The 12317-nt window shown below is 41.3% G+C and overlaps 1 pseudogene; it reads right to left on the bottom strand.

Moving 5' to 3' along the window:
• Positions 1-1456: 1456 nt before the first annotated feature.
• LOC132434791 (uncharacterized protein C2orf78-like) lies at positions 1457-10266 on the bottom strand (annotated as a pseudogene).
• Between the last annotated feature and the right edge of the window lie 2051 nt (positions 10267-12317).

Here is a 12317-nt window from a genome sequence, read left to right as displayed (position 1 = left end):
TGAGGGTGAGGGAGAAATAGCTGTCAGTGATGGTGATTCCTAAGTCTCTGGCTCCTATGGTTGGTTAGATAGGGATTTTTAGATATGATGTTAATATTTGTCCTGATTTGTCTTTTGTTATTTGTTGGTTCTTGATGAATACTCTGTCATATTAAGTCTCCTGTTTTTAGCGTACAGAGCATTTTCACCCAAACTGACTGTTGCACGTTATCAGATAACTTTTTAACATCTGCCAGTTTGGTCCTGTATTTTATGCTCTTTCATTTATTAATTAAGTTGTTGTATCAATGTAAATAATTATATTAATAAATTTTCTAAAGTTGCGTTATCCTTGCATCCTTGGAATAACGCCTTTTTGTGGTCCTGGTGTATATCATTCTTTAATAATTATTGATTAGATGTGCTGATATTTTCTTAGGATTTTTATATCTATATTTGTAAAGTGATATTGGACCTTTTTTGCAAAACCTTGATTTTCTTTTCTTTTTATTTACAAATGACTCGAATTTTGTTGTTTTGTAGATATTTGATTGCTGTAGAAGGCATGTGGCCAGATGATGCAATTGGATGTAAGTATAAGGGTTGTCACTACTTTTCCCTTTTTATAAAATTTGAAGGTAGAAGTGTAGGAGAATTTCTCAAATTTTGGACAAAGAGAAAAGTTTGTAATTCATTTGTTCTGACATAAGATAACGTTTTACCAAAAGTGTTGAAAGAGATGTATCTGGAAATAGCGAGATATAACAGCCTGAATAATTAGTCAGTGGATTTCAGCATTTTTTTTCTTTTTTAAAGTTATTTAATTAATTACTTTATTTTTGATATTATATCTACTGCACCACCAAGGAAGTCCCTTTTTCTTCCTTCCTTCCTTCCTTTCTTTAAAACTCCAAGTCATTTAAAATATATGACTTCTTACTAAAAATCTCCAGTTCATATAGCCAAGGGGTTTATAACTTCTCCTCTAAAAGTTATATTCCTGGGACTTCCCTGGTGGTCCAGTGGTTAAGACTCTGCGCTTCCGGTGCAGCAGGTGTGGGTTCAATCCCTAGTTGGGGAACTATCCCACATGCTGCGCAGCCAAAGAAAAATGTTTTAAAAGTTATATTCCTGTATTATTGAATTTAGTGGTTTAGATTTTTTTTAATGTTTAGAAGATTTCAATTTATTTACCAAGAACAAACAAAACATAATGTAAAAATAGTTTTCCAGAAACTATTTCCATCATTCTCTTCTCCCCTTTCTCCTGCAGACTGGTGTTTTATCCTTACAAGTTCTCCGTCGTTCCATAAGAGAGCTGCTCTTCTTCTGGTTTCATAACAGATGGTGAACAGTGTTAAAATATCCAGTATACCTAAATTTCTAGAGTACACTTCAGGGAGTGAATGATGGGGTGGGATGTTGGGGCAGAGTGAGAGATACAGATTCTGGCGAGACTGAGAGTCATTCACAAAAATTACTGGGCTGTGGTGAAGGGAGAATAAAAATAAATCAGGTTCCTGCTGGTGGACAGGAAGCCAAAATGAAGAAGAATGGTGCGTAGCCGGGCAATGTAATTAGACCCATAAGTGCTGTGTCTTCTGATAGTAATTATGAACAGAAACCAACTAATAATTACGAATAACATGTAGGTGGCCAATCCTTGAGAGCTGAGGCAGAGAGAAGGAAAGATGGCATTATACCTTGTCTCTGGTTCATTGAGTTTCCCAGGCTGGTTGTGACCAATCTTGGGTGAAATCATAACTAAATCATTTTTGCTAAGGTGATCAGCTTTCGTGGGGTCGTTTCCCTGAACTCTGTCCAATGATAAAGCCCACTGGTTTATGCCTCCTGGAAAAGAGTTATTTCAAAACAGTATAAATGAAGCATTGATGAAACAGCCATGAGGAACACGTTTCCACATGGCCTCGCACCTCCTTTTCAAAGTGCTTTAAAACTTTTTTCATCCAAAAATCAATAAAAGAAAAGGATTGGGATCATATCCCATACAGAGGTAGTGTAAGAAAAAAGAGAATAAGGAGCAGAATAGCATCTCTTCAGACAATAAAATCAAGTTGGAAAAGACAGGTCCACAAAACAGATCAAAACTGTAACCTATTATTTCAAAGTGGGCTAAAAGATGCTAAGAAAAACAGTGGAAAAGATGAAAGAACATGGATCAAGGAGGGAATGGGAAGTTATTGTTTAATGGCTCTAGAGTCTCTGTTTGGGATGGTGAAAAAGTTCTGGAAAAGGTAAATGCTGATAAATGCCACCTATGGGTGTTTGGTTTTAGTTGATCTTCTTCCATGAAAGGGTTTGGAGAGATTCAGAAACTATGCTGCTGCCTCCATCTTTCTGAGGTCCTGCTCAATCTTTAGACGTAATTATTTTGAATTTGAATAGTGGTGATGGTCGCACAGCATTGTGAGTGTATTTAATGTCACTGAATTATATACTTGAAAATGGTTGAAGTACTAAATTTTGTTTTATGTATATTTTACCATAATTAAAAAAAAAGATGAAGGAACTGCGTAAACCAGAATATTAGGTAAGATGATAGAACTCAGGACAGAATTCAAAATAAAAGAAAAAAAATTCAGAAATGAGGACTAAATTTAAAATAATACAAGAGTGGGGACTTCCTTGGTTGTCCAGTGGTTAAGAATCTGCCTTCCAATGCAGGGGATGCAGGTTCGATCCCTGGCTGAGGAACTGAGATCCCCCATGCCGCAGGCCAACTAAGCCCGCACGCCGCAACTACTGAGCCCACGTGCTGTGGAGCCCACGCCCCACAACTAGAGAGCCCACGAGCTGCGAGGGAGAGCCCCCGCGCTGCAACGAAGAGCCCACATGCTGCAACTAATACCCGACACCGCCAAAAGTAAATCATTTAAATAAAATCATACGAGTGAATGAACATAATGCCTGTTTCTCCTAGTAAACCTAGACTCACCTTCTGTCATCTTCAATTCTACTCAAATTTTGTTTTTTCACCCCTGACCACTCATCATGCTTTTTACTTCTGCCATTTCATCCCCACTCCTGCTTCCTTTCATAAATCCATAAATGTCTTTTGGCCTTCCTAGCCCTGGGCCAAGTTCCTTTCTCTTTCTTCTGTTTTTATCCCTTTCCTTCATTCTCCCATCCAACTTTCAGTCCTTCCTTTCTCATGCAGACTTTGATTCCAACCCCATCAAAAAACAAACAAAAAATACACCACAGTTAGCAGCATCTCAAAATTCAAAAGTTTTATTACTCACCTATGAATTCTATTACATTTATTTATTCAGTTTTATTGTTTTAAAATATATCAAAATAAATAGAGAAATTTATACCTGTCTTATCTGTATATGGAAGAGCAGCTGGTCCCCAAGGTGCCACCAACACTCCTAGCAGCTCTGACTTTACATATCCGTAATAGTCAGCAATTTCCATTTCTTTTTCCCTCTCAATGAAAAATTGCAGTTTCCCCAAAGAGGAGTATTTGGCAGCAATACGTTCTTGTTGAGCCCATCTCTTCATGGCCTCCCGCTCTGGCCTCTGCTCGTGTTCAATGGGCTTTGACATTACTGGCTCAGGAACATAGGGTTCCCTCCATGGGACTGGTTGCTCGCTGAAGTCTTGGAGTAGAAAGGGGTTTGGAGCTTGGGTGGGGACTGGCGCTTAGTCACAGCAGGGGGAATAGGCTCCCGCTGGAGAGAAGTGCAAGATGAAGTTCCGTAAGGTGCAGGCCTAGGAGCAGCAGACTGAGGGACACTAGGCTGCGTATGGTCGGTCCAACCCGGTTGGGTTGGTTAGTCATAGTTGGCTGAGATGGTTTGGCAGGACCTGGCAAAGAGGCAGGAGCTGGGTGGGATGAACTCACTGCAGGAGGTTGAGCTGAGTTAGTAAAAACAGGCCGGGCACACTCAGCCACAGCAGGCCGATGTGAGGCCAGAGACTGTGGCCTCCGAGGAGCAGGTCGAGATTGAGGCTTGTCCCAGGCAGAAAACGGCAGAGGTATCAACTTGACCTTCCCAGGAGGCGGCAGCTCCTACTGGGATGGAGATGGACACTCTTTCTCAGCTCTGCTGTCTGGTTTCTGGGCTTTGACTTGAGTTTTCTCAGGACTCTTACCCTCAGGTGGGGTATACCTCCATGGCTGGATAGCTGGGGGTGTTTAGGGTTGCTTGAATTTCCCAAGACCCGACAGGAAGAGAGCCCAGTTTTCTTATCATTCTTCTCCCCCAGTGCATGAAAAACCTTCACAGACGCCAGCCTGCACATGCCTAGGGAGGTTCGAGGCTTTTTAAAGCTCTCTTGGATAAGCTCAGTTTGGTGTTCCTTTCGCTTCGTCTGGGGAATTGTTGGCTTCTCTCCTGCCTTGACTTTGTTCCCTGACTGCTTTTTCTCTTCAGCCTTCTTCCTTCGTTTGGTCCTTGAGGTGCTTTCCTGCCCGTGGCTCTGAGTATTGCTGATCTTTCTGGATGCAGCTTTCTGAGGTTTGCCTTTGGAATGCTTGGCCGCGGTCACAGGAGCGCTGTCCCTGACTGCAGCATGGCGTAGAAGCACTTCTCCCCCTAGCAGGCACTCTGGATTCTTTGGCTGGATTTTGGCCTTGGGAGCACCACTGATAGGCTCAGAGGCTTTATGTTTGTTCTTCCTGGGTTGAGCAGAGGGAACCTTTATGACACTTGGCTTTTCCTGCACCTGATTCACCTTAATGGCTCTGGTGTCTTTGGCTTTGATCATGTTGGGACCTTTGAATTGATCAAGATCTTTCAAAGAATAAAAGAGCTGGGGAAGGTGAATATCCTCCGCCAGTGTAGTAACGTCTGCAAAACCACTGCTAGATTCCATCCCATTTTCAAGTGTCCCTAGGTCCTCAAAACTCAGGCTGTTCTTTCCCAGATCAGCATTTTCAGAAGCAGGCTGCTCCTCTGGGCTAAGGGGATACATCCGTGCAGGCCAGGAGCTGGTGAATATTAGGGATTTCTAAAGGGAGTAATGGAGGCTCTTGGTTTTCTCTTGGGATCTGTAGGCATCCAGAGGCTTTGAAAGCTTGGTTTTCATATCCTCCAAGTGCTCACTCTCTATTTGTCCCTGGCTTGGAGCTGGAGGCAGGGCCAGGAGACTACTGGCGCTCTGGACTGGAGCTGTCCCTGAAATGTCCCCAAGTTCAGGTGGTGGGTTACTCTCAAGTATCTGGATATTTCTGCTCCTGCAGGACCTGGGGAGTTCTTGAGTTTGTGTCACACAGATGTCTGGCTTGGAGGTGGCAATCCCAGGGAATTTTTCGTCACCAGTGAAGTCTCGATCCCTACAAAGGAATCAAGGTAGAAGTCAGTCCCTGGTAAGTGAGATGCTCCCCCTAAACACCAACACAGCACTCATGTACCTTTCAAGGTACATGATTGATGTGTTGGTGTTTAGGGGCAAGATGGGCAAGGCATTTCTAGTAACTCTTCTTAAGGATCACGGACAGTGCCCTATGCTACGAGATAAGGGGTGACTGTTGTAATTCTTACTGGTGCTCATTTCATGTCACCGATTCTTGGCTTTCTTTGTATTTCATAGGATTGTTAAAAGTCAAATAAAAAATGAGTCTTATTTTTTAAAGAAATGAAATATTTTACAAAGCCTAGCATTCTCTTATAGCGTCCTTTCAATTCTCCCCACTTTCCTGAGAGGCTAAGAACACTTCACACCATGAACTAGGAGAGGGAGTAGAGCCCTTCCTGATGAAATAAATAAACAAGGACAGAGTCTTAGCCTGCTTGCTCTGGACAGGATCCCGGACCACAAGGTCTTAAATCCTGGTATAAATTAGGGAAGTGAGGACAGTTAAACTGGCACTATGATAACAAGAGTTCTGAAACACCTTCCAAAGAGACTGTAGCAGTAGATCAGGGAAGGGAGTGATACAGTGTGGTAGTAGAGGGGAACGATCGGCTACAGCAGTGAAAAATGTGGTACCTGTTGGTATGCTCTCGGGGTTCTTGTACATGCAGCATAGATAACATTTACAGTGTCCCACCTTCCCACCTCAATTAGGTGTTCTTTTTTAAAAATTTATTTTTATTTATTTATTTTTGAACTTACTTATTTTATGTATGTATTTGTTTGGCTGCACTGGGTCTTCATTGCTGTGCACGGGCTTTCTCTAGTTGCGGCTAGCGGGGGCTACTCTTGGTTGCAGTGTGCGGGCTTCTCATTGCGGTGGCTTCTCTTTCTGTGGAGCACGGGCTCTAGGCGCGTGGGCTTCAGTAGTTGTGGCTCACGGGCTCTAGAATGCAGGCTCAGTAGTTGTGGCACATGGGCTTAGTTGCTCCACGGCCTGTGGGATCTTCCCTGACCAGGGCTCGAACCCGTGTCCCCTGCATTGGCAGGAGGATTCTTAACCACTGCGCCACCAGGGAAGCCCTAGGTGTTCTTGTATAGAGTCTAAAACCAGAGAGCCCTGAGCGAAGGTAGTGGTTATTAAAGGCTCAGGATCTAAATTCTACCTGTCTGTACACCACTTCCCAGCTGTAGATTTGACCCCACTTTTGAATGCTGACCTCATTGTTCAACTTTCTTGCCATTTGTACTCACCTTGAAAACTTGTTTCTGTGACGGGTTGAGCAGACACAGGGTAGTAGATTCCAGAGGTGGAAGCTGGTGGTTGGATATTTGTGGGCTGAATCTCCTTTAGTACCATAACCACTTTTGGTTGCACAGAGACCCTACTTCCTGTGTATGACACAGAGCCATAGGATTGCAGGCAGGAGCCAAGTTCTCCATTCAGTAAAGACCCCAATGTGCCTTGGTTATAGTAATACACCTGGCTTCCTTCCTGGTAGGGAAGTGACAGGATGTGTCCCTGATTTGGAATCTGAGATGGTGTTCCCTGAGCAAGCCTGGCAGAAGGTGATGGATATAGAGGGACCATGTTATTGGTGTCTGCAGTTTTATCATACTGGGCTGCCATAAACATGGAGGAAGCAGCTGTGTGCTGGTCAGTGACTGCCAGAGTAAAGTCTCCGAGTGAAGGAGAATTCTTTTCAGTGCTTCCTGTGATGTCACAGTCAAGAACACCCGGATAGGAAGCAGCTGAAGTGGAGATCTGTCTCTGAGCAGTAACTCCAGATAACATAGTTGTGCTAGAATGGTGGTGAATGTAGGCACTACCCATGAGTGTGTAGAAATAGGTAGCCATAGCTGATTCCGAACTGGCGGCACTAGCAGAGACTCTGGAGAAGTTGCAGACACTTCCTCTTAGGGAAGTTGCATTGCTCACCCCAGGAAGAGAGTGCTGCAGAGAATTCAGAGTTCCAAGTCGAGATGGATTTTGGAAATTTTCTGTAAGAACAAGAGGGTAATGAAAACATCAGGGAGATTGATAAATTCTCACTATATTTGAGGAACAGCATTATCTTAAGTTTCTTGCTATCCAGACACCTGTAATGTCAATACTTACTGAGAAACCAAAAATCAGACCGTTATGATGGTTGCAAGGACTGAGCAGTTTTACACTCTTCTGTATTAGCTGCCTGTGCTCCCATGTTGGGCACAGATGGGCAGAAGACCCAAGTGGTGTGGTTCAGACATTGTTCTCTAGGCTGGAAGCAACCTTCTCCCTGCCCTATCTTTCCCTTCAGCTTGCACTTGTTTTGACTTCTATGCTGTTTCCTAGACTGGAAACCTTTTAGAACTAGGAGATCTTAGAGAACTTCTATTTTCACAGTCGCATTTCATGAGGAAAGAAACTGAGACTCAGAGAGGTCGGGTTGACTTGTTCAAGTTCTCTCATTATGTTAATATCCTTACCAGGTTTCAGAACCTAAGTATCCTGACTTGCTCTCCAGGACACTACTCTGAGCATGATGCCGCCAGAAAGCGGGAGAAATAGAACTTATAATATAGGCATTTTTTTCATCCGTTAGAAAACAGTACGGCTATTACCATTGTATTCTTCAGTGTCTCACTTTGCTTGTGCAGTTCCCACGCTATTACCTAGAGTTCACATATAGCTCAGTCCAACTGGTAAATTTAAAGAGTAATTTTACCCTCTTCAAACCTGGTTTCTTATCTCACCTCAAAATGATTACCTGAAAGTGAATTTCTTAAGTGCTTTGGAAAGAAAAAAGTTATCTGATTACTTCAGATTACTCATCTGTAAAGTGCTTATAACACCACCACCAATAATAATAGCAGTAATAATTAATACATGAATAAACTGATATATTGCGTATGATTTATATGGAGGAAGATACAATAAGTTCTAGAAAGACAAAGAAATATCATGAAAAACATATTACATAATGTAAAATACATAGTTATGAAAACTGGGGTATGTGGCAAGTGTCAAAGCATAATGAGTTTACTAACAAATGACCTTCTGTACCATACATGCAATAATATGAAAGTGAATTTTGCCCACTGTAGTTTAGTGAGTACTATTAACCAAAAAACACGATAGAAGGTGATTTTGAATGAATTCCAAGCCAATACATACAGACAGAGAAGATATATCAGTAAAAATGCATAACAAGCAACAAAATTCAATCAATGTAAATATATAGGGGGCCACAATATATGCAGACAAGTATTTCAATGAAAACTGGTACAAAGCAGACAGCAAAATAATAAGTGTAAAAGAATTTCATTGTGCTCATTCATATTTTTACCCAGCAATAACAGGTATTAAGCCTGGTAGAAATATATATTTCAAAGAATAGAAACATACAATAAGCAGAAAGGAAGCTTAAAAAGTATCAAGAAGGTTTTTGTATTTATCCTAGAACTTAGATTATCTTATTATTATCTTCAACATCCATGAAGATGACATCCCAAAACCTAAAAAAACCATCATCACTAGAATCCAATTAAAAAAGATTTTCAAATGTAAGAACATCAAAAGGACTCCACAATATTGTTCTAGATAAATGTGGATTTTTTTTTTTTTTTTTTTTTGCCGTGCCACGTGGCCCTGGCAGTGAAAGCACCGAGTCCTAACCACTGGACTGCCAGCGAATTCCCTCAATTTGGAATTAGAGATGTGGGGCTTGAATTTTTCTTTTTCTTCTTAGGTAGCTAAGATCTAAAAACGAACGATGGCTGTTGATCAATGTGCTCTCTGTGTTAGGAAGGAAAGAACTGTAAAGATGAAAAGCAACCTTGCCTTAGAAGCTACATATCACACAAAGGAAATAGTCCTTCTGATTCAATTTCGAAGATATCATTTAAAAATTTTAATTGGTAAAACGTCTACATAGTTGAAAAATTAGAAAAAATCAAACATTGAAAAGCAGAACCCTAGATAACCACTTTGGTTTCTTGTATATAGGAAGCATCATTTCTGGGACGTATTTCTAAAATGTTTATATTCAAAACTGTCAAGTGCCAACTGTATTCAGAGAGGCAATAAAAGAAAAAAAACTGAGTATGACTTTTCTGGTAAGCTGCCTTTCCTGGTGATACCCTCTTCTGTCCTTACTTTCCTCTTAGTCTGTTAAAATAAGGATTTGCTACAATCAACTTTGTTTTGCCCTGCTCTGAGCAGAATTCACTCTATGCTGTTTCTGCTTTAATTTAAAATCTTTTTTTCCCATCAACATTCCATTGCAAACTACATTTTTCTTGAGAGCTCCTCTATGCTTTCCCTCTTCATTCTTATATTTTTATCCTATCTCTTGGTTCCTCTTGGCCTGTGCTGATGAAAACAATCCTAAACTTCCTTACGTTTGACTCTGTGCCTCCCTATAGCCCAGTACCCTCCATCCTCTCTCCCTATTTTCTCTTTTCAACTAGTCGACATATTAGTGGAGGGAGACCTTTAGAGATGAAACATCTTGCTGTATATTGCTAGTTTTCTGTGTCACCTGGCTTTTCTGTGTTTCTGTTGAAACACTCTTGAGAAGTCTCTGATTTCATTTTCTACATGGGTACCCTTTAAGGCTCAATATTAGAAAAGAAAGGGATCAGAGTGATCAACCAATGTAGTATCCTAACGTAACAGATAAGGAAAATATCAGGCTTTGTGAGACAGTCAATGATTTGTCCAAAGTGACACAGATAGTAAATGCCAAAGTCAAAACTGAAATTAGGTCTCCAAACTTCTAGTTCAGTACTTTCCCTCATTATTCCATGCTATTGTGAATCTACTAGTAAATTTAGGGGCAAAATAAACCTAACGAAAAACTTTAAAAAGTTTCTTTTCTTACCTGACGTGGTCAGAGAAGAAGAGAAAACATCAACTGCAGATACAAGGGATGAGGAGACAACACCAGAGGATGTCTGAGTGGCTGCAGCTGAACGGCGCATGTGTGCAGTACAAAGGTCACAGGTTACTGCTCACTGGTCACTTGTGATGATGTAGGAGAATGATGTCACGAGGCAGGCAGTTTCAAGGTATGAGATAGCCAATAGGGAGGTCCGATCCCCAACAGGAAGGCGGGGTTGGGTGGAGAGAGTGTAGGAGAGCTAAAACAACACCTAAATTTCTGAGCTCTGGGGAGGAAATCCTAGAAGACAGATTTACCTCCCCCAGGCTCTTACATGAGGGAAATCATTGCAACATTTCTTACAGACGTTCATTAATATAATTTACTAACAGTTACCTATATCCTGGAGAGTATTATATTTCATGTATCATATACTTAGAGCTATATATATATATATATATCTTATTTAATTAATATCCTTAGGAAGGCAAGAGCCATCTAGTTTGAACTATTACAGTTGTTCTGAAATCATACCTGTCTAATTAGTGAACTTATAGCAGCTTTTAAGGAGCAAAAGTAGGGATTAAGAAGCTCTTTTTGTAACTTGGTTGAAGCGTAGGGTGAACTTTGTTGAGTGTACCTTGTGGAGAGTGTTGTGGTCCAAGGCTCTTCTCTTTCAGTTTCGTCTCCTTGACTCCTACCTTCCTTGGGCTGGGCCAGGCTGGGCCAGGTTGGACTTGCGACTTACATTTCTCTTCTGCTTTCCTTTTTTTTTTTTTTTTTTTCCATTATGGGCATTGTTTCTAGGACAAGCCTTGATCTTGCATTCTCACCCTCATGGATGTTACTTCCTGTCAACTTCCTGCAGCAGGAATCTTCTTTTCAGTGCTTGATGCTTCACAAAATAGACTCTGCTCGTTGGACGCAAATACCAGAGAGCTAGGAGACAGAGCTGGTTGCAAACCTTTCCTCTTCCAGCCTTTGATTGCAATTTTTTCCCCATAATTTGCTAACTAGAAGTTCCTTGGGCCACACAGGTATCCTGACATCCAGCTCCTTTATATGTGAGAGACATTCTGAATACTGTCCCTTTTTCTTTGCACAGAAGTATATACAGTGTGGCAGTTACTGTAATCTCCTCCCCCTTGCAAACAGCCACTCTAGAATCTTGGACCTCTAGGATTCTCTGTCTTGCATGCTTGGGTGCAAGGCCAAGCAAAATGAAGAGGAGAATAATTAGAGAAGGAAGAGGACATTTCATGGAGAACTGGGAGCAGATAAGGTGAAAGGGCACAGGAGAAAAGAGATTCATGTAGACTTTTTGGTTTCTGTGGGAAACAAGTTGACACACTTTGGCCTCATTTAGTATTACCAGAACAGACAGTCATAGATGTAAGTAGCTCGATAGTGCGGCAACTGCCATGAATTCTGTACACTAAAGGGAACAGTCTTCCATATATTTCTCATTTTGTTTTCTCTCATAGTACCTTATTAATAGCATTCACTGGTACGTTTGTAGAATACAGATTTTTTAAAATGCTCTGGTTTTGTCTGCATGGTTATTTCCTTGTCATATTTTTAAGGACTCCAACATTGTAAGACATACTGCATGTTTTTCTCTTGACGATCGTTTATCTTGAAGCATCATGAACGAACTTGACCTGCTGGATTTTGTGGAGAAACTTTAAAAAGGGTCTGTGAAAAAGGCATTGCGGTGAGTCGCGTTATGCACCCAAGCGTAAGGAGCAGACATCTGCCATCAGCCCAGCTTGGCCTGGGTTGCCTCTGTTTTAGTTCCCGTGGTTGGTGCTTTGCTCCCTAACCACTCTTGTGACTGTGGTGATGTGAGTAAGAGCTGAGTTGCTAATGATTTATATGTGAGGTAAGCTGGTTTGAGGGAGGAAATCTATGGATCTAGTCATTTTCCTTGGTGGTAAGCTTTCAGGGAGGGGTGCAAAGATTGATCTTTCTGGGGACTTTTCTAGTACCAGGAAGATATCCCATAGATGGGACCTCCAAAGACACACATTTAATTTTTAGGCCTGTTTTTCCTATTATGAGATATGAGTTTTTTCACTGATGGGGATGATGCTTACCTGAGTAGAAATTGTGAAAGTTGTTGTAGTACAGAGATGTGGCTTAAGCTTTTAA

This window comes from Delphinus delphis, chromosome 12, assembly GCF_949987515.2.
Source record: "Delphinus delphis chromosome 12, mDelDel1.2, whole genome shotgun sequence".
In the NCBI taxonomy this organism is placed as follows: Eukaryota; Metazoa; Chordata; class Mammalia; order Artiodactyla; family Delphinidae; genus Delphinus; species Delphinus delphis.
Note: the sequence above shows the minus strand (reverse complement) of the source record. Positions and strands in the feature narration are given on the sequence as shown.